Here is a 21,996-nt window from a genome sequence, read left to right on the forward strand (position 1 = left end):
CTCTCATCTCCTCGATTCTCCTCTCCACTCCTCCCCTCCTCTCTCCCCTCCCTCTCTTCCCCCACTCCCCTCCTGTTCTCCCCTCCCTTCTCATTCATCCACCCCTCCCATCCCATCTCCTCTCCTTCTGTTACTCTCATCCCCCCCTCCTACCCTCCCTCTACCTCCCCTCCTCTACTCTGCTCTCCCCTCCCCTCAATTCCAGCACCAAATTGGTAGAGGAGAGATTGTATCCTCTCCTCTTCACCTCTCCATTCCTCCCCTCTCCTCTTGCCACTCCACTGCCCTCTTTACCCTCCTCTCCTCTCCTCTCCACTCCTCTCCCATCCCCCCCGGTTCTCTCCTCTCCATCTCACCCCACTCATCTCTACTACCCTCCACTCTCCTCACCACTGCTCTCCTCCTCCCCACATCTACTCCCCACATCTCCCCCCACCTCCCCTCCCTCTCTCCTCTCTCCCCCTCCCTCTCCCTCTCTCTCCCCTCCCCTCAAATACAGCACCAAAGATAATTGTAATATGGTGGATGTGAGACATTGTCTCCTCTCCTCTCCGCTCCCGTACCACCCTCTCCACTCCTGCCCCTACTCCCATCTCCCCACCTCCACTCTCCTATCCCCTCCTCCCTTCTCCTCTGACCTCCACTGCCCTCCTCCCCTCTCCTTTGCTCTCCTCGTTCCTCCTCCCATCTCTCTCGTCTCTTCTCCTCCCCTCCTCTTGGCACCCATCCCCTCTCCAAGGACGGGGGTGAAGAGGGCGGTAGAGGAGAGGAAAGGAGAAAGGAGAGGAGAGGAGAGGAGAGGAGAGGAGAGGAGAGGAGAGGAGAGGAGAGGAGAGGAGAGGAGAGGAGAGGAGAGGAGAGGAGAGGGGAGGAGAGAGGAGAGGAGAGGAGAGGAGAGGAGAGGAGAGGAGAGGAGAGGAGAGGAGGAAAGGGGAGGGGAGGAGAGAGGGGAGGAGATGGGGTAGAGGTGAGGAGAGTGGAGGAGAGGGGATGAGTGGACGGGAGAGGAGAGGGTAGGAGGGAGACAATAGACAATAGGTGCAGGAGTATGCCATCCGACCCTTAGAGCCAGCACCGCCATTCAATGTGATCATGGCTGATCATCCTAAATGAGTACCCCGTTCCTGCCTTTTCCCCATATCTCTTGATTCCACTATCTTTAAGAGCCCTACCTAGCTCTCTCTTGAAAGTATCTAGGGAATCAGCCTCCACCGCCCACTGAGGCAGAGAATTCCTCAGACTCACAACTCTCTGTTTGAAAAAGAGTTTCCTCACCTCCGGTGGGGGTGCTGCAATGGCGGCAGCCCTGTCAGCAGCGCGTTAGTTTTTTTTGTATGTTTTAAAGTATGTTTTTAATGTTTCTTTGTGTGTTTTGTGTGGGGGGTGGTGCGGGTGGGGGGGGTTGAGGGAGAAACCGTTTCGGCCGCCTCCTCCATGGAGAGGCGACAGCCTCCCCGTGGCCTGACAGCAAGGATCGGCGCGGCCTTTCCCGGAGACGCGCCCGGGGCTTCAGCGGCGGGCGCAGCGTGGACTCTCGGCGTGGAGCGGGCGAGCCCTCGCTGGGGCTCGCTGGAGGAGGGCGCTCCGTTTCGCTGGCCCGGGGCAGAGTTTCAGCGCGGCCAACGTCTACCGCGGGCGCGGTGGCGACTTACCATCACCCCTGGAGGGGAGCTTCGACCGCCGGCCCTGCGGTCTGCGGTGCTTCTGGCTGCGGCGCGGCGGGAACTTTAAACTTTAAATCTTCGACCGCCGGCCTGCGGCCTACACCAACTTAAAGCCGCGGTCTCCGGTGGGGAAGAGCCGACTCTGGACTTACCTGGACTTGTACCTTGTCCTTTTACCATCTGGACGCCCGCAGCAACAGCTGCGGAGGGTTGAGGTCCCGACCACGGGGGGAAATGGAGGAGGACTGGCCAAATTGTGTGCCTTCCACTACAGTGATGAATGCTGTGGTGGATAAACATCCACCACAGCATTCATGTTAAATTTTTATTGTGCTTTTGTGTGTGTTCTTTATAATTGTACCGCTGCTGACATATTCATTTCACTTGCACTTATGTGCAATGTGACAAATAAACCGTATTGTATTGTATTGTATTGTAAATAGCTTAACCTTTATTCTTATACTGTGGCTCCTGGTTCTGGACTTCCCCAACATCGGGAAGATGTTTCCTGCCTCTAGCATGTCCATACTCTCAATAATCTTATGTTTCAATAAGATACACTCTCATCCTTCAAAATTCCAGAGTATACAAGCCCAGCCAATCCATTCTCTCAGCAAGTGACAGTCCTGCCATCCCTGGGAATTAACCTCGTGAACCTACGCTGCACTCCCTCAATAGCAAAGTAATTGTGTTCAATAGCCTGATGGTTGTTGGTATGACAGTCAAAATCTTTTTTTCCCAAACATCAATTTTCTAGAGAACTTTTCTGGAGATACAAGGTCAGATGGGCAAAGTTTAAAGAAGATGTGCAGTCGGGTTTTTTAATCCTGAGATTGGAGAGGACCTGGAACACACTGCCAGAGTTAGTGGTGGAAACAAATACAATAGTGGCATTTAAGAGATATTTAGATAGGCGCATGAATATACAGGGAATTGAGGGATATGGATTATGTACACGGAGATAATAGTTGGTCTTGGCATTATGTTCAACTTAGTTATTTTAGTTACAAAAATCCAATGAAGGAATCATAAATGGAATTTTAATGTCAATTTCTCTCTTTACTTCTGTCTCTTCAGATGTGAACCTTAGTGTAACCATTTTCATCCAAGTGCAGTAATTGGTCAATAAGGACAGTGAAACTGTCCACATTTTATCCATCACTGGTTGCATGTTGGCTCTTGGTAACCGCATGTACATAGCAACAAATTTCATCACAATAGTCAATTAGTCAATAACCATCAAATAAATATTTCAATAGTCAATTAGTCAATAACCATAGAAAATCTTCAAGAGGTTTTATTTTGAACAAACAAAATATTTTTTGTGTTGTAAATCTTTACATTTGGGTCATTATTTCAAGAGAGAGCTAGATAGGGCTCTTAAAAATACCGGAGTCAGGGGATCTCGGGGAGAAGGCAGGAACGGGGTACTGATTGGGGGTGATCAGCCATGATCACATTGAATGGTTGGCTCGAAGGAGTGAATGGCCTACTCCTGCATCTATTGTCTATTGTCTATTGTATACTTATTGTGAAAGTGGGGTATCGAAAAATAAAATTTGAATTTGGTGAAACATTTTTTAGAGAGGGAGTGTTAGAGAGGGAGGCAAAGGGGGTGGAGGAGTGGAGAGAGGAGGGGGGGAGACGATGGGAGAGAGGAAGGGGAGGGGAGCAAGGTAGAGGTGAGGAGAAGAGAAGAGATGGTGGAGTAGAGGAGAGGAGGGCAGGAGAGGGGGGAGAGAGGTGAGAGGGAAAGGGAGGGGAGAATAGAGGAGGCAAGGAGAGGGGGAAATAGAGTAGGGATGTGGGAGTAGATGAGGGGAGGAGGGGAGAGGTGAGGGGAGGGCAGTAGAGGAGATGAGAGGGGAGGAGAGAGGACAATCTCTCACCTCCACTATATTACAATTTTACTTCGGAGTCACGTGAGTGACTACGTGAAGAACCCGCTCAGCGCGCAGGCGCGGCCTTACGCCAGCAGTGCAACAGCGGCTGCAGCGGGCTTTAGGCGCTCCCGCTACAGAATGAAACGGACCGTCAGGTGAGTACCCTGAGGTCGGGTTTCTTTTACAGGGGAGCCTTTTTCTGCTTGTGTTTTACAGGCAGAGAAAAAGGCTCTGGAACAAAACTGTCCCCCGTTCGAGGAGGAACGTTTTCCGTCGCGGAGGGGGGCAGCAACAGGCGGTAGGACGACCCGGTGTTCCGCAATTCCCCGACACGGTGCCGAGCCCAGCCCGCTAGTACCTGAGCAGCGGGCTGGATGCATAGCCAACCGAAGAGGCATCCGGCAGGTTTTCCCGATTTCGGACGGGACGTCTCTCCACCCGCACGGGGGGAGAGAGAGCCGCCTGAGCCGCTGGAGCGGCTCTCGGTGCAGGTGCCTGCGAGACGCGCTGCTTGAGGGGCGCTCTCGCTACTACAAGGCACAAAAACTCTAGAAGAAGGCGGTAGGAACAATTACCGGGCGTACCGCTATCCCCATCACCGCGCCGAGCCCAGTCCCGCTAGTGCCTGAGCTGCGGGCTGGATGTTTAGCCATCCGAAGAGGCATCCGACTTGTCGGAGGGGACGTCTCTCCACCCGCAGGGTGAGAGACAGCCGCCTGAGCCGCTGGAGCGGCTCCTGGAGCAGGAGCTCCTGCGAGACACGCTACGTGAGGGGCAGTCTCGCTGGGGGTTCAGGCATAACCTCCACAGTGCCTAGGCACTGCCCATCGCTTCCTCCTTACTGTGGTTAGCTTTGGGGTGACCAGTGGCTGGGCTGGTCATGAAGAGGGGTCGCTGGCTGAACAACATCGGGAGTATGCTAGAGGTACAGGATCAGGAAGAGCTGCTGGGTGTGGCCGCTATGTGGCTCCACCACAAGAGAGATGGCTTTTCAGTCTCAACTGATGGCCAGCTTACTACCTGTTCTTTCAAAAATCTCCAAGACAGGTAGTCATGAGGCGTTGGATTTCATCACGCTTCCCCTAAATTGCATTTACTCAAAGTGGCCACCCCATGAGGGTACATCGAGCATCGCTTTAAAAAAAAGCCAAAAATCAAAAAATGAATTTGATATCCCTGACGTCGGCTATCATTTTCGCATGCTCTTCCAGAGGGTCACGGTAGTATGGCAAAACACCTGACCTACTGTTCGCAGTGCTCTGCAACTTCTCAGGAAGTTATAAAACCTGCCCTCAACTCAAAAAAATTTACAGGACTGTGAGAACGCCGACCTCACAACCACATATCCTGCTGTCTGGCTAAGTTCCCAAACCAAGCCTAAAAAACTGGACGAAGTGTCCAAAATATCGGCGCAAGAGGACAGGGCCTGGAATGAGCACCACACGTAAACCAGTCAGCAGTACCTCTAACGCGTCCACCAGGAGGGTCCACCTCATGGTACTGGTGAAAGCTCGGGGCCTGCATGCCTCCCGTAAGCCGTTCAGGCCTAGGCCCAGAGCAGGCCCCATGGAAAATGCGCCACCCCCCAACACCACCACCACGTCAGACAACGTGCAAGACTCGTTGGACCGGCAGGAAACAGAAGAATACCCATAACCATGGTGGTAGGTGGGTCTGGTTCCTACCAACGTATAGAAAAAAGGGGCTTAATACTAATAGGGGGGAGATTACACCTGTTTTAAGAAGCGAGAGTCTATCACAAGTGATCAGTATATACTCAATGGCTTTAGTGGATACAAAATACATTTCATACTAGAAAAATTGCCACCAGTTCAACATTTACCCCAGAGGGTATTTCCCTCTCCATTAAAGAAACGAGAGGGACAAGCTGTACTGGTGAGACTAATTTGGAATTCGTATCAAATATTCGTCACTAAACCCAAAAAGATGGTGGATGTCGCATCATCATTGACTTAACTTCACTAAATATGTTTGTTAAGTATATACATTTCAAAATGGAAACGGTTGTTACTGCCAAACAACTAATTTCCAAAGGATACTTCATGGCAAGCATTGATCTTAAAGATGTTTACTATTTAGTACCATTCACAAGGATCAGCGCAGATACCTGAAATTTACCTGGATGGGGCAGCTATGGCAATGGGAAATAGGCAAGACCATGGAATTGACTATGTTAGATGTATCAGCTACCAAACAGTTATTCGAAACCCTGGGATTGTCTTACATCCAGATAAATCTAAGTTGAAGCCATCCACAATCATGCACAACTTGGGCTTCACAATTAATTCAGGCTACGTGACTGTAACTTTGCCAAGAGACAAAACAGTTGAATTGGCACAATCATGCAACAATTTAATGGTCCACGTACTCCCAACTATTCGACAAGTAACAGAGTAATTGGGAATATGGTAGCAGCATTTCTGGCTACACAATTCAGACCTTTGCACTGTCAAAACTTACAAAGAGCAAAGGTACAGGCACCAGAAAGACATACAGGTCATTATGATCGTGTCATTGAAGTCACCCACTGAAGCAATATCATAACTACAGTGGTGGGCAAAAAATGTTTGGCATAAATTTACGGTTTGAAAGCATATGCACAAATATACATCACTTGCATGTACGGTCACAAATAGATAATACTACGGTGGCAGCCTACGTTAACCATATGGGCGGCATAAAATCGGTATCATGCGACAAGTTGGTCAACACAATTTGGCAATGGTGTGTCGAAAGACATATTTGGCTGTCAGTAACTTACCTGCCAGGTAAGCAAAATACAATGGCAGACACCAGGTCACGTAAATTTAATGACAATGGATGTTAAACCCCAAATAATTTGCAAAAGTTATCATCCAATACGGCACGTCAGATATCGATTTATTTGCATCAAGGCTAAATCACCAGATACCTATGTATGTCGCTTGGGAACCAGACCCTGAGGCAGCAGCGGTAGATGCGTTCGCGCTGGATTGGGGAAATTCTTCTTCTATGCATTTCCTCCCTTCTGCCTCATCAGTTGGGGACTACGCACAATACAAATGGACTCTTATTCAGGTATTTTGATAGTACCCGACTGGCCTACACAGCCATGGTTCCCAAAACTCCATGACATGGTTGTTGAAACTCCGATGGTATCCCCAGTGACCCAAAGTTATTTACACCCAGTGTCGGGCACAAGTCACCCGTGCCATGAAAATCAAACTCCTGGGTTGCAGATTCTGAACCACTCCTAGGACTGGGATTATCAGAACAAACCATCGACACCATGCCAGCATCCCTTCGAACATCCACTAAAAAACAGCACTTGTCCAGCATCAAGAAATGGGAGAAGTACTGCTTGGATAAAGGGACCACCTACTCAACTGCTACAGTTACCAACGTACTGGAATTCCTGGCGAACCTTCACCACGATAAAGGACTCAGCTACAGAGCCATCAACACGGCTAGAAGTGCCATGCCTGTCTATTTTAAAACCAGCTCCAGGACAACAGGCCATGGGGTCCCACCCGCTGGTGGTCAAACTAATGAAGGGTATTTACAACTCTAACCCTCTAGACCAAGGTACACCCATACATGGGATGTCAGTGTGGTCCTGACATACCTCAGGGGATGACCACCAGCCAGACCCCTTAACCTGGAACAATCTATGCTCAAAACACGCATGTTGATGGCACTTGTATCTGCACAGAGGGTCCAGTCACTACACCTATTGCGACTGGACAACATGATCACAGCGCCAGACCAGATCTGTCGTTATCCAGCGACTGATCAAACAGAGCAGACCAGGAACACCTAATCCAGTCGTGGAATTCCGGGCTTACCCACCAGAACCACGGTTATGTGCCATGACCCACCTACTATCCTACATAGACACAACCAAAATATTCGAGGGAGATGAAAAGCCTTGTGGGTCAGTCATAAGAAACCTTATGGTCGGGTGACGAGCCAAACCATTGCGAGATGGCTCAAGCAGGTGCTAAAAACTGCTGGGATAAAACACTAACATGTACAAATTTTATTCCACCAGGGCAGCATCCACGTCGACGGCTAAAAGAATGGACATGCCTATAGACCACATCCTGGCTACAGCAGGATGGTGGGGGGGGGGGGAAAGACCATTCAGAAATTTTATAATAAGCCGTTGTCAAAACCTGTTCTATTTGCAGCAAAGATTTACGGACTGCAAATATTTAATTTAAGCCCAGGGGAGCAATTTAATTCTTTGTTGTTATTGTTAAAAAATACCATTGTGTTTTTTCTACAAACAGATTCTTTGGTTGATTACGATAACACTTCCTCCCTCAAGAACATCGGCAGTGAGTTGAATAAAACTGTTACACGGTTTGAAAACACAGAGCTTTGAAGTCTTCACGTAGTCACTCACGTGACTCCGAAGTAAAATAGTAAGATTAAACGAGAATTCACCAGTTTGAAGTTTGATCTGTATTTTATGAGGAGTTACGATGAGGGATTACGTGCCATCCGCTCCCACCCTCATTATATGGATCAAACTAATAAACTGACGTCTCCTTGTCTTTACTATGTTTACTTCAAATAACTGTGTCTATCTGTGATTCCACACCGCTGCTTGGAAGTATGTCGCGCCTGCGCGCTGAGCGGGTTCTTCACGTAATCCCGCATCGTAACTCCTCATAAAATACAGATCAAACTTCAAACTGGTAAATTCTCGTTTAATCTTACTATTATCTTTGGTGCTGGATTTGAGGGGAGGGGAGAGAGAGAAGCAGGGAGGAGAGGAGAGGAGAGGGGATCCCCTTTACATTGGGGGATCTGGGGTGATGAGTGTTGCACAGAGCGGTGGCGTGTAATAAACCTTTGATTCGGTTCACAGCCTCTTCGGCCGCCTCTATTTCTGCGGTGGGGAGGAGACAGTGTTCCACGTGTATATGGAGTGTGAGAGGTCACTGCCCCTGTACCAATATCTGAAGGGGTTGTTCCTCAAGTTATGGTTGCATTTATGTCCCATGACTCTAGTGTTTGAACACAAGGAAGGGAGCGAGGAGAGCCGATCGGGGGGGTGGAACCTCCCTGTCGGTTTTCTCCTGGACCTGGCCAAGATGGCCATTCGCGAGTCCAGGCAGCGGGCGGTCGATGGTCATGCTAGAGTCGGCTGCCTGACCCTCTTCCGGGCCTACGTCCGTGCGCGCGTGTCCTTGGAGAAGGAACACGCAGTATCCACGGGGACTCTGTGGGCGATGGTCACCACGTGGGGTTGAAAGTATTGTAAATAATGAATGCATCATTGTACTATAATGATTATTTGATACATTGTAACTTCTGATTGTGTTTTTGATATATCATGTGTTTGTGCTGAATAACGTTTTTGAAAAGGAAAAAAAGAGGAGAGAGGTGGAGAGGAAAGGGGGGAAGAGAAGAGGAGAGGAATGGAGAGATAGGGGAGAGAAGAGGGGAATGGAGGTGAGGAGAGGGAAGGAGAGGATAAGAGAGAGGAGAGAGAAGAGGAGAGGGGAAGGATGAAGAGTGGAGGCGAGAGAAGAGACAATCTCTCACCTAGTCCATATTTCAATTATCTTTGGTGCTGATTTTGAGGGGAGAGGAGAGAGAGGGGAGAGACGAGGAGATGTGGAGAGGGGAGAAGCGGTGGAGAGGAATGGGTAGGAGCAGAGAGGAGAAGGGAGGGGAGAGAAGAGACGAGCAGAGAGGAGGGGAGGGACAAGAGGAGAGGTGGGGAGAGGGGGAGAGGAGAGGAGAAAGGAGAGGAGAGAGGGAGAGGTAGCAGAGAGGAGGGGATGAGAGGGGAAGAAAAAAGAGACGTCGGGAGTAGATGTGGACGAGGGGAGATGCGAGGGCAGGGCAGGAGAGGAGATGAGAGGAGAGGGAAGAGGAGAGGAGAGAACAATCTCTCACCTCCACTATATTATCTTTGGTGCTGGATTTGAATGGAGGGGGAGGGAGAAGCGGAGAGGAGAGTAGAGGAGAGGGGAGCACAGGAGAGAAGGGGTGAGGAGAGGTGATGGGTGAGGTGAGGAGTGCAGGAGAGGGGAAAGAGGAGGAGGGGTGAGTGGAGGAGTGAAGAAGGCAGAGGATAGGAGGGGAGGAGAGGAGAGGAGGAGATGAGAGGGGAGAAGAGTGGAGGAGGGGAGAGAGGAGAAGAAAGTAAAGGAGAGGCAAAATAAGGATGAGGAGGGGAGGAGAGTTGAGAGGAGAATGGAGGGGAGGAGAAGAGAGGGATGGAGAGGGAAGGGGAGGAGAGAAGAGTAGGGGAGGGGAGAGAGAGTAAGGGAGGGGAAATAAAGTATAGGAGTGGAAGGCGGTGGGGTGGGAGGAGAGCAGGCAGGTGAGGGAGGCAGAGTAGGAGAGAGGAGAGAGGAGAGAGGAGTAGAAGGGAGGAGAGAGGAGGAGAAGGTAGGAGGGAGAGAAGTGTAGAGGAGATAAGAGGGAGGAGAGATAATGGGAGGGAGGGAGGGGGAGGAGAGTGTAGAAAAGAGTACAGGGGAGAGGAGGGCAGGAGAGGGGAAGAGACGTGACAGGGAGGGGGAGAGGAGAGGAGAGTAGGGGAGAATGGAGGGGATGAGGGGAGTGGAGGTGAGAGGAGAGATGGGAGGGAAGGGGAGAGGAGGGGAGAACATAGGAGTGAAGAGGAGAGCGCGGAGGAGAGGAGAGCGGAGGGAAAGAGACGAGAGGAGAGGGGGAGAGGAGAGGAGAAGAGAAGAAAGGAGGGGAGAGCAGGGGGAAGGAGAGGAGAAGGGAGAATGAGAAGAGAGGAGAGGGTGGAAGTGGAGAGTGGAGTTGAGGAGGCGAGAGGAGGGCAGGAGGGGAGAGAGTGGAGAAGAGAAAAGAGGGCGGAGAGAAGAGGGCAGAGAGGGGAGGGAAGCAGAGGTGAGGAGAGATGGGTAGATGAGAGGAGACGGCAGGAGAGGGGAGGGAACGAGAGAGTCGAGAGGGATAGGGGGAGAAGGGAGGTGAGGGAGGCAGAGTAGGAAAGAGGAGAGAGGAGGTGAAGGGAGGAGAGGGGGGCAGAGTGGAGGAGAAGGTAGGAAAGAAGTGTAGAGGAGAGAAGAGGGAGGAGAGATAATGGGAGGGAGGAAGGGAGGGGGAGGAGTGTAGAAAAGGAGAGGGTAGAGGAGAGGAGGGCAGGAGAGGGGGAGAGAGGCGACAGGGAGGGTGGGGTGGGGAGAGGAGAGGAGAGGAGAGTAGGGGAGAATGGAGGGGAGTGGAGGTGAGAGGAGAGATGGGAGGGGAGGGGGAGTGGAGGGGAGAAGAGGGGAGGGGAGGGGAGGACAGGAGAGGAAGGAAGAGGAAGGAGGAGGAGGGGAGAAGTGAGGAGAGGACAGGTGAGGGAAGGACGGAATGAGAGAGAAGAGGGGAGGGGCGGAGGGGAGAAGAGACAAAAGTATAGGACATGAGCAGGAAAAACGGAACGGAGGTGCGGGGGGAGCGAAGTGGATAGAGAGGGAAGGGGAGGGGGGCAGAGGAGGGGAGAGGCGAGGAGCAGAGGGGAGGAGGGGACGATAGGGGAGAGAAGGGTAGAATAGGGGAGTGGAGAGGCAAGGGGAGATGGGAGGGAGGGGAAAGGAGAGGGGCTGAGGGTAGTTTAGAGGAGAGGAGGAGAGGGGAGGAGTAGAGGGTGTGTGGGGAGGGGAGGGGATGGGATGTATGTAAAGGAGAGGAGAAGTAAGGGTGGAGAGGAGAGGAGATGGGAAGGGATTAGAGGAAAGTGAAGAAGTGGAGGAACAAGAACAAATGGAGGGGCGAGAGGAGAGGAGAGGGAGGCAGATGATGGAAGAGAAGATTGGAGGAGGGGAGGAAGTGAGGGGAAAGGAGGGAAGAGGCGAGGCGTGAGAAGAGAGATGGAGGGGAGGGGTACAGAAGAGACGAGATGAAAGGAGGAGAGGAGTAGAGGGGAGCAGAGCAAGGGAGAAGAGAGGAGGAGGGGAGAGGAGGGGGGAGAGGAGGATGTAGAGGAGAGGACGAAGGGAAGGGGATGAGAGGAAAGGAGAAGATGGGAGAGGAGAGGGAATGGGAGGGGAGGGGAGGACAGGATAGAGGAGGTGAGGGGAGAAGAGAGGAATGGAGAGGAGTGAAGATGAGGGATGTCGTGAGGCGAGGAGAGGGTAATAGAGAGGAACGGAGGAATGAGTGGAGGAGCGGAGATGAGAGGGGAGGAGAGGAGTTGAGAGAGGATAATAGAAGAGGAGGGAAAAAGAGGGGAGGATAGAAGGAGAGGAGAGGAGAGGAAGGTATAGGAGAAGAGAGAATGGGGAGGGAAGAGCAGAGGGGAGGGAAGGAGGGGAGAGAGGAGAGGAAAATAAAGGAGAAGAGGGGAGGAGAGGAGAGAAGAGGGGAGGGGACGAGAGGATGGGAGAGGGGAGATGACAGGAGGGGAGAGGGAAGGAGGGGGAGGGGAGGAGAGTGGAAGGGGAGAGAGGAGGTTGGGGGAGGAGAGGGGAGGAAGGGAGAGGGAGGAAAGTAGAGGAGACAATATCTCACCCTCACATTACAATTATCTTTGGTGCTAGATTTGAGGGGAGGTGAGAGGTGAGAAGATGAGAGGAGGTGAGGGAAAAGGATAGTGGAGGAGGAGAGGAGAGAAGAGAGAAGAGGAGAGGAGATGTGCGAAGACGAGGGGGGTAGAGGGATTGTAGTGGAGACGAGAGCAGGAGGGGACGAGGGCCGATGAGGGGAGGGAATAGGAGAGGACATGAGGAGGAGAGAGTGGAGGAGAGGAGAAGGGAGTAGAGAGGAGGAGGGGGTAGGAGAGATTAGGAGAGAAGTGAGGGCAGAAGTGGTGAGGAGAAGAGTGGGGGAGGTGAGGAGAAGGGAGGAGGGGAAGGAAAACAGAGGAGGGGAAATGTGGGGAGGTGAGGACAGGCCGGGAAGTTGATAGCAGAGGAGGGAGGAGAGTGGAGGATAGGAGAGGAGAAGGGAGGAGAGCAGAGGAAAGGAGAGAAGAGGAGAGGAGAGGAGAGGTGAAGAGGGGAGAGGAGAGGAGAAGGAGAGGGAGGAGAGGAGAAGGAGAGGAGAAGGATGGAGAGGGGAGGGCATGAGAGGGGAGGATAGAAGAGAATGGATAGGAGAGGGTAGGAGTGAAGTGGGGAGCACATTTGAGGGATGGGGAGGAGGGGAGGAGGGGAGAGGAGAGGAGGAGAGGAAGGGAGGGAAAGGGGAGGGAGGAGGGGAGAGGCGGGGGAATGGGGAAGAGAAGAGGAGAGGGGAGAAGAGGAGAGGAACAGGAAGGAGAGGATAGTAGAAGGTAGGATAGTAGAAGATAGCGCAAATGAGGAGAGAGGAGATGAGAGTGGGAGAGAAGAGGGGATGAGTTAATACGGTAGGAACGAGGAGAGTAGAGGGGAGGGGTGGAGAGGAGAAGAGAGGGGAGGGTTGGATAGGAGGGGAGGAGAGGGGACGGAAGGAGATGAGAGGGGAGAGGGGAAAGAAGGGGAAAAGGGAGGGGAGGAGAGGAGACAATGTATCATCTCCACATTACAATTATCTTTGGTGCTGGATTTGAGCTGAGGAGAGAGGAGAGGAGAGGAGGTGGAGGGGGAGAGTAAAGGGGAGGTCGGAGGATGTGAGTGGAGTATAGCGTAGAAGTGAGGGAACGGAGGTACGGAAGGGAGGGGAGGGGAGGAGAGGGGTGGTTAGGAGAGGGGAGAGGGGGGAGGGGAGATGGGGAAGGGGAGAGGGGGAATGGGAGGAGGGAAGTGGCGGATAGGAGAGCAAAGGGGAGGAGAGGATATGAGAGGGGAGAGGAGACTAGAGGAGGGGAATGTAGAGGGGAGGTTGGGAGAGCGGAGAAGTGAGGGAAGGGAGGGGGTACAAGGCTGGGGAGGAGGAGGAGGGGGAGGAGGGGAGAGGAAAGGAGGGGAGAGAAAGTGAGGGGGGGAGGAGTGGAGGGGAAAGGAGGGGAAAGGAGAGGCGTGAGGAGGATGGAGGAACGAGGAGAGGAGGAGGGGGAGGAGGAGGGGGAGGAGGAGGGGGAGGAGGGGGGATGCGAAGGGAGGAGATAAGAGAGGGGATAGTAGAGTAGAGGATAGGGAGGAGGGGATAGTGTACGGGAGGATGGGGGAGGAGAGGAAAGGGGAGGAGAGGAGAGGGCATGGGAGGGGAGATGCGAGCAAGAAAGGGGAGAGGGGGGAGAGGAGGGGAGAAGGGATGAGAGATGAGAGGGGAGGAGAGGAGAGGAGAGGGGATCGGAGAAGGGGAAGAGTTGAGTATAGGGGAGGAGGGGGGGAGGAGAGGAGAGGAGAGGAGAGGGGAGGAGGGGAGAGAGGAGAAGAAAGTAAAGGTGAGGAGGAGGATGGGAGGGGAGAGGAGAGGGGCGGAGGATAGAGCAGAGAGGAAAGTAAAGCAGAAGGGAGGGGAGGTGCGGGAGCGGAAGGGGAGGAGAGGAGAGAGAAGAGAGGACGTGAGATGGGAGAGGAGAGGAACGGAAAGTAGGGGACGAGAGGAGTGGAGTGGAGTGCAGTGGAGGGGAGAGGAGAGGAGAGGGGAGGGGAGGAGAGGGGCGGGGAGGAGAGAGGAGAAGAGGGAAGAGAGACGAAAATGAAGGAGCGGAGAAAGGATGGGGAGGGGAGTGAGGAGAAAAGGGGTGGGGACGAGTGGAGGAGAGAGGTAAGATGAGAGGAGAGGGGAGTAGAGTGGAGGATAGGAGGAGACTGGAGGGGAAAGGAGAGGGGAGAATAGGATAGGATAGGAGAGGTGAGGGGAGAAGAGAGGAGAGGAGTGGATAATGGAAGATGAGGTGTGAGGAGAATAGAGGTGAGGAGTGAAGAGGGAAAGAGGGGAGAGTAAAGGAAAGATGACAATCTCTCACCTCCACCAGATTACAATTATCTTTCTAGCTGTATTTGAGGGGAAGGGAGAAGTGAGGAGAGGGGAATAGATTTGAGGGATGGGAAGGAGAGGAGTGGAGAGGAGGTTAGGAGAAGAGAGGAGAACAGAGAAGTGGAGAGGAGGTGAGAGAGGGGAGGAGAGGAGAGGGAAAGATGAGAGGAGAGGGGTAGAGGAGAGGAGATGACAGGAGATGAGAGGAGGGGAGAGCAGAGGGAAGGAGTGGAGAGGATGAGAAAAGACGAGAGGATGGAAATGGAGAGGGGAGGAGAGGAGGGCAGGAGTGGAGAGGGAGAGGATGAGGAGAGCAAAGGGGAGGAGAGTGGAGTGGAGGGGGAGAGGAGAGGAGATGAGATGGGATTAGCAGGGAGGAGAAGAGAGGAAAGGAAAGGGGAGGGGCGGAGAGAAGGGGAGAGGAGAGGGTGGAAGAGAGGAGTGGGGATGATAGGAAATTGGCGTAGATGAGGTGAGATGGGGGGAGAGGAGTGAGTGGAGGAGAGGAGAGGAGAGTGGAGGAGAGGAAGGTAGAGGAGAGGAGAGGACGGCAGGAGAAGGGAGGGGATGAGAGAGGGAGTCAGAGTCAAGTCAAGTCAATTTTATTTCTATAGCATATTTAAAAACAACTCTCGTTGACCAAAGCGTTTTACATCAGTGCAGGTACTAACGTGCTACACACAGTGGTACATAGATCTAACAATACATACATAAGTATATACAGACAGCGCTCCCTCAGAGAACCTGAGGAAACGCATTGAGTAGAAATAAGTTTGAAGTCTAGACTTAAAGGAGTTGATGGGTGGGGGAGTTCTGATGAGAAGAGGGATGCTGTTCCACAGTCTAGGTGCTGCAACCGCAAAGCGCGGTCGACCCTGAGCTTATTCCTGGACCGCGGGATAGTCAGTAGCCCCAAGTCGGCCGACCTGAGGGACCAGGAGGTAGAATGGTGGGTTAGCAGATTTTGGATGGGGGGCATTGTATACATTGTATACATAAAGGAGGAGCTTGAAATTGATTCTGAACTGCACTGGGAGCCAGTGGAGAGAGGCCAGAATCGGGGTGATGTGGTCCCTTTTACGGGTGCCAATCAAAAGTCTCGCTGCGGCATTTTGGACCAATTGCAGGCAGGACAGGGATCATTGGCTGATGCCAATGTAAAGGGAGTTGCAATAATCAAAGCGGGAGGAGTTAAATGTGTGGATGATCTTTTCAAGATCGTCGAATTGGAGGAATGGTTTGATTTTAGCTATCGTGTGAAGCTGGAAGAAGCTAGCTTTTACCACAGCATTGACTTGTTTGTCAAACTTCCATGCGGAGTCAAATATCACGCCAAGGGTTTTGACGTGAGGTTTGAGTAAGGAAGTTAGGCTTCCAAAGCTGCTTGCTATCGTTTCGATGGAGTCTGTGGGGCCGAGTAAGATGACCTCAGACTTGTTCTCGTTTTGTTGGAGGAAGTTCTGCGCCATCCAACACTTTATATCCTCGAGGCAGTGCATGACGCTGAGTAGAGTTGATGGGTTGTTGGGTTTCAGGGGATGATAGAGCTGTCTGCAAAGCAGTGGAAGTAAATGCCGCGCCTTTGAATGACTTGGCCAAGGGGAGCATATACAGAGAGAAGAGAATGGGGCCTAGGATGGAGCCTTGTCGAACCCCGCAGCAGAAGCTAGCTGGGGAAGAGAACGAGTTGACTATGTATGTAGAGAAACTCCTATCTATGAGGTAGGAGACGAATCAGCTCAGGGCAGTGCCATCAATACCAAACCCGTACTGGAGAAGGTCAATTAGGATGGTGTGGTCCACTTTATCAAATGCTGCGCTGAGGTCGAGAAGGAGCAGGATTGCACAGTCAATGGCGAGAAGCCGGAGTCAATGGCGAGAAGCAGGCCGTTATGTACCTTCAACAAGGCAGACTCTGTGCTGTGGTGGGCCCTGAAACCTGATTGGTAACTTTCCAGGATGGTATTTTGGTGTAGATAAGGCATTAGTTGGTTTAGAATTACCTTTTCACGGACTTTTGAAAGGAAAGGCAGTTTGGAAATAGGTCTGTAGTGGCTAGGCAAGGTGGGGTCTAGGTTAGGTTTTTTCAGGAGGGGCTGGACCACCGCATGCTTGAAACAGGTTGGAACAGCGCCAGTGGCCAGAGAACTGTTGATGAGAGCTATGAGAGCCACGGGTAATTTACTGGCAGTCGAAGAGTTTATGTAGCGGGAGTAGCGAACAGGGAGATGGGATTTTGAGGGAGAGAAACATAGAAACATAGAAAACAGGTGCAGGAGGAGGCCATTCGGACCTTCGAGTCGGCACCGCCATTCATTTTGATCATGGCTGATTGTCCCCTATCAATAACCCATGGGAGAGCAGATGATAGCACGACGTGGAGTGTATGGCCAAGCTTGTGAGTGGGTCCAGTGGTAAGTAGCGTCAGATTGAAAGACTCAACTAGGTTCATAAATTCACTCACAAGAGGCTTAGTAGGACAGCAGACATGAATGTTAAAATCACCAAGAATCAGGACCCGGTCAAATTTGGGCAACAAGCTAGAGATAAGATCAGCAAATTGTGTGATAAAGTCCTTATGCATTTTTGGTGGGCGATACACAAGAACAATTAAAAGTGGACAGACTAGACCAACTATAATTAGTTGGTGTTCGAAGCTGGAGAAATGATCAGCGTTCAGGAGGCGGCAGTTGAAATGTTTCTTAAACACAGTGGCCAGGCCGCCTGCGGAGAGCCTGGGCGAGCTGAAAAAGTTAGATATCAGGACGGAGTTCCACGAGTGGAGCAAACTCACCAGGATTAAGCCAGGTTTCTGTTACCAGTAAAAAGTCCAATTCACCAGCAGTGAAGAAGTCGTTGAGGATGAAGGTCTTGTTCAGTAAGGATCTTGCATTGATCAGGGCCACATTAACAGGGACAGCAGGTAAGTTGTGGTCCGTTAGCGGCTCCCACGCCAGCGGTTGGAGGTTCAGGGAGACCACGCCGCTGCGTTTCACAGAGAGCCTGGCTGGGAGCCCGCGGGCCGACAGACCAGGGACCGGAATGATGGAACGGAGAGAGGCAAACCTGATCTCAATTGATCTCAAGATAGATTATTCAGCGTTTCCAGGGCGCCCGCGTGTTTACTCCGCCTCTTGGCTTCGTTCATGCGGCGATGACCATAAGGTCACCTACTGGCGGTTGAGCGAGGACCGATCGCTGAAGGAAGTTTTGTCCGGGGCCTCGGATGAAGAAATCAACGACAGAGGCTGGAATGTTCAGGACAATTTGGCTTTCGTAGGCTAAGACTGCCTGCGGATCATGCGGATGTCCAGACGAGCGACGACGGGCAGCCAGACACAAAGGAGAGGAGAAGAGGTAAGGAGAGCTGAGGTAGGGAGGGGGAGGGGAGGAGAGGGGATGAGAGGAGGGGATAGAAGGGAGGCGAAGAGAGGGGAGAGAAGGGTAGTGGAGAGGAGAAGAGAGGAGAGGGGTTGAGTTGATAGGAATTGGGCGGAGGGGGAGATAGGAGAGTAGAGGAGGGGAGAAGAGGGGATTGGAAGGGAGTAGGGGAAAGGGGAGGAGGTGGGAAGGGAGGAGAGGTGACAATCTCACCACCAAATTACAATTAAACTTGATGCTGGATTTGAAGGGAGGGGAGAGAGAGAGCAAGGGACGGGTGGAGATAGGAGGGGAGGGGAGAGAGGTGGGAGTAGGTGGGTCGAGAAGAAAATAGGTGAGGGAAGGAGAGTGTTGGAGGGGTTATAAGAGGATAGGAGAGGAGAGGTGAGAGGAGAGATGAGGAGGGGAGAGGTAGGGGGAGTAGGGGAGAGAAAAGAGAAGGGCGGAGGGGACGGTTAGGGCGAGTGGAGAAGAGAGGGGGTGGGAAGAGAAAGAGGTAGGGGAAAAGTGGCAAGGGAAGGAAGAGAGAAGAAGAAACGGGAGGAGAGGGCAAAAGACAACAAACAATAGGTGCGGGAGTTGGCCATTTAGCCCTTCGAGCCAGCACCGCCATTCCTTGTGATCATGGCTGATCATCCACAATCAGTACCTCATTCATGCCTTCTCCCCAGACCCCTGGACTATCTTTAAAAGCCCTAAATAAATTTCTTTAAAGCATCCAGAATAGAAGAGAGAGGAAAGGAAGGAGTAGAGGGAGAGATAAGAGGTGGATAGATGAAGGGAGGGGGAGAGGAGAAGGGAGGAGAGGAAAGAGGGGAGAGGAGAGGAATGGAAAGGAGAGGAGAGGGGAGTAAAGCAGGGGAGATGAAGGGAGTAAATGAGTGGAGGCGGAGAGAGGAGACGAGGGGGGGGCTGAGGGGCGGAGAGGGGTGGAGGGGAGCGAGGAGAGGAGAGAAAGGAGGCGAGGAGAGGAGAGTAGAGAAGGGAGGGGAGAGCGGGGGGGGGGGAGAGGTGGGAGAGGGAGGGGAGCAGAGAGTAGGAGAGGAGAGGAGAGGGGGAGATGGGAGGAGGGACGAAGAGAGCAGAGGAGAAGAGTGGAGGGTAGTGGGAAGTGTGGAGAGGTGAAGAGGGAATGGGGGGAGATAGGAGGTGGGAGGAGAGGAGAGGGGAGGATAGGAGAGGGGAGAAGTGGTGGGGAAAGTGGAGGAGGGGAAGTGAGAGCAGAGGGGGGAACAGGAGTGGATTGAAGATTAGAGAAGAAGGGAGGAGAGGTGAGGGGAGGAGGAGATGCGGGCAGAATATGCGGGGATTTGGGAGGATAGAGAAGGAGAGGAGAGGAGAGCTGAAAGGGCAGGAGAGGGGATGAGAGGAGAGGGTAGAAGGGAGGTGAAGAGAGGGGAGAGTACGGGAGAGGAGAGGGGATGATGTGATAGGAAGAAAGGGGATGGGGAGGAGGGGGTGAGAGGAGGGGAGAGGGAGAGGGAGGGTACGAGAGACGGGAAGGGAGGGGAGGAGGGGAGATGTGAGGGGGGAGATGGGAAGGGAGGGAGATGGAAGAGGTGGGAGTAGGATAGGATAGGGGGATGGGAGTGGAGAGTAGAGTAGGATTGTAGGGACAGGAGGGTAGAGGGGAGAGGAGATAAGGGGAGGAGAGGAGCTAATCTCATCACCATATTACAATTATCTTTGGTGCTGGATTTGAGGGGAGGGAAGAGAGAAAGAGGGAGGGGTGGAGATAGGAGGGGTGGGGAGGATATGAGGGGATAGGAGTGGAGAGGGTAGGAGGGGATGTTGGATAGGAGAGAGGAGGAGAGTAGTCGAGGAGTGATGAGAGGGGTGGCATGGGCAGGAGAGGGGTGGAGAGAAGAGGAGTGTAGAGTAGGGGAGAGAAGAGCAGTAGGGATGGTTTGGTTGAGAGGAGAGGAGAGGAGAGAGAAGAGAGGGGTGAGAAGGGGGAGGAGAGGAGTGAGTAGGGAAGCAGAGAGAAGAGAAGAGGGGACGGGAGGAGAGGAGAGGACAAAAGACAACAGACCATAGGTGCAGGAGTAGGCCCTTCAGCCCTTCGAGCCAGCACTGCCATTCCATGTGATCATGAGGAGAGTAGAGGAGAAGGGGGGGGGGAGAATGATGGGAGAACGGGGAGAAGAAGAGTGGAAGAGGGAGGGGAGCCGAGAGTAGGAGAGGAAAGTGGGGAGGGGAGGAGGGACAAGGAGAGCAGAGTAGAGGAGGGGAGGTTAGTGGAGAAGGTAGTGTAGTGGCCATTTGGCCTGTTTTGCATGTCATTGTGAATGGCACGTGCCTTTAAATTTTAGACTGGGTGCTAATTACCTGAAAGATATGAAAAATCTGCCGCTACATTAAGTCGAAGGATACCTCCGGCAGGGGGGTTAAATACCAGTCCCAGAGAGTGGGACAGAAGTTTTAATTGAAGATCAAGAAGAAGGCTAAGACCTCGGAGAGGCGCAGCCAGAGAAGGACGTCAAGGCTAAGACCTCGGAGAGGCATAGCCAAAGAAGATTGGTTCCAGTCGTGGAACAGAAGATAAAGATCTCGGCTAGATAAAGCCTTGAGGTCGATTAACAGCAATGGAACGTATCTGAAGACGTATCACTGGATTTGTGAGTACGAATCGATTATTACTCTTTGAATTTAAATCATGGCTTCAATTAAAAGACTTCTGTAACAGAACTCAGAGGTGTTTTCTCCAGCGTGTCTGGGGAAAGCAGAACGACCTTGGATTGTTTTGTGTTGCTCCTGTTAAGTGCATTCCATTGAATTAGAGCATCATTTTGCACCTGGCATTAGAGAGATGTTCTCTACATTATCAGTATGTTTTAGTTCTGAAAAGAAATTGTTGACAAAATGTTGAGGCACGACCAGCAGAGACTTGTTCGATTAATTTAAAGACTTGGCAAATTGCCAAGACCTCTTTTAAATCATGAATTTAGAAGAAGATGAAGGCAGAGCTATGCCAGAAGAACCACATGGTGGTGGAGAAAGACCCAGACAACTTGAAGAAACAGATATTTCACATGCTGCCTGTTCGAGGGAAACCGAGAAAGAGGGTAATGAATTATGGTTGCAGGTTGCCAGATTAACTGATACACAGAAAAACCTAATGGAATCAGAACATAACGTGATCAAGGTGAAATCTAATATGAGCCAACTATGGAACCTCTACCAGGAGGTTGGCAAGAAACAGAATGTACTGCTGTGTTCAGTGCTGTCTTGGGAAGAACGCAGAAGACATGAAGAAGATATTCAATGGTTTCAAGAAAAAGGCAAAAAGTGGTTACCTGAAATTATGTCACAAGTTATGAGCGAATGAGCTAGAAGCTTGGTGCTTGAAGGAGCACATGGTGGAGAAAGACCAGCCAGACAAGTTAAACTCACTGAGAAAGGTCGAATTCATGTTCTCAATGAGACTGAATTGGATAGGAACAAGTTGTGGAAGAGGATTAGAAAGCTATTTGAAAGTGTGAAGATACTCATGGAATCAGAAGCTAACCAGGAGAAGGTGGAGGATAAATTACGCCTGATACGTAGCCTTAGCCATGAGCTGAAAGAGTAGCAGGACACACTGCTGGAAGCACAGCGTTCTCAAGAGGAACGTGAAAGACATTATAAGTGGGATTCAGAAAATACAGAGTATTATGATGAATCCATGGATGTTGCAGAAGCATGGTTAGAGCAAGTTGACAAAAGTAAATGTAGCCGAAAAGAAGATACTAAGCAAGAAGAAGATGAATGTGATGATATAGCACCGGGAGATAGTATTTCTAATGTATCTTCACAAAGATCAGGCCGTAGATCTGGTTGCTCAGCCAGTTCGGTTTCGATGGCTTCTGCTCAATTGGGAGCAAAAGTTGATTTAGCTGCGCTCTCAATAGAAGCGGATGCCATGAAGAAAAAACATGAGAAGGCCCGACAGCAAGAAGAGAAGGCCCGGCAGCAAGAAGAGATGATGCGACAGCACGAAGAGATGATGCGACAGATAAAGCGAAAACAAGAAGAGATGGCGCGATATCAGGAACAACTGGAATTAGATACAAGGATGGCGATGGCCAAAGCCAGGAAGGATATACTGGAAAGTGAGGGGTCTAGAAGCAGCTCTAGATCATCAAAGACGATGAGCTCTAGACAGAGAGCCAAAACTGCTGGAAATGAATAGGCAGTTGGATCAATTCCACAATCGAGGTCTACCGATTTTCTAGGCTTTGAAAACCCATTGCAAC

The sequence above is a fragment of the Amblyraja radiata genome, chromosome 31, assembly GCF_010909765.2.
Source record: "Amblyraja radiata isolate CabotCenter1 chromosome 31, sAmbRad1.1.pri, whole genome shotgun sequence".
NCBI classification, from domain to species: Eukaryota; Metazoa; Chordata; class Chondrichthyes; order Rajiformes; family Rajidae; genus Amblyraja; species Amblyraja radiata.